Here is a 1,045-nt window from a genome sequence, read left to right on the forward strand (position 1 = left end):
CGAGGAAGGCTCTATGATGCCTTGAGCCAATATATGGTCACATTCCATGCATACCATTTCCTTCATTTTCTGTGGAAGTCTCCACTGTCGCACACAATCTGGGGTGTCTGTTGTTGTGATGATGCAATGCTGCACTACTGGCACCTGGTCTATGGCCTGCTTGTCCCTACAGAACAGAGTTGGGAACTGATCTAGGACTTCACATAGCTGCTCCTCCTAGTCTGCAGTCAGCCCAAGGGCTATACGAAGGGAAGTACCAACTGCCTAATTGCCACTAGTACCCAGGCCTTCAGCAGCACAGGTAGCTCCCAACTCGGCATGCTGGAAAGCTTCATCAAGGGCAGGCATGTCCGGGAACACAAAGAAATCATCCTCCTCCTCATACCCAAAGTCCAGACAAGCAGAGTACTATCATAGTTGTCATCCAGGAACTCCCCTGGGAACTCTTCGGATTCTTTAGGAGTGGCAATGGCCATCAAGGGTTCTGCAGGAAGGTGTATTCCAGCACAGTTCCTGGACGAATCTTTCATGGCTTTGGTTAACAACCCACATGCTGGAACGGCAACCATGGACAGTCACCAGGGTGCAGGGAACAGTGAGGCAATCTGTACAAGTTTCGACATGGCCAGGTGTATGTCATTTGGAGAGCTGCAGTTTACTGTGGCAGCTACAAATTTACCCGACCTAGCCTCTACTATGGTCTCCTCAGTTACATGCACAGGCGAGACAGCTATCGGTGAAGAGGACTGCAACAGCTCAGGAATCTCCACTAATTCAGATGCCTTGTCAGCTGCATTCTGGTAGGCAGGCACATGATAGCCCACCACAGGTTGTCCACCACAGGAATCAAGTACGAAGCAACAAATGCATGAGGGTGTGAACCCACAGGCACTGGTGGAGGCGGGCATGGCTGCTGCCCTGTGACTTCCTTGCCACAGGCTCGGATAGTAGACAATGGTGGTAGTGTAGCAGTAGCGGCTGGCAAAATTCCCTCAGCAGCAGTGGATGGTGTAGCCAGTTGGCCTTTCAAGAGAGTCACCAATGC

The sequence above is a fragment of the Penaeus monodon genome, chromosome 30 (genome assembly GCF_015228065.2).
Source record: "Penaeus monodon isolate SGIC_2016 chromosome 30, NSTDA_Pmon_1, whole genome shotgun sequence".
NCBI classification, from domain to species: domain Eukaryota; kingdom Metazoa; phylum Arthropoda; class Malacostraca; order Decapoda; family Penaeidae; genus Penaeus; species Penaeus monodon.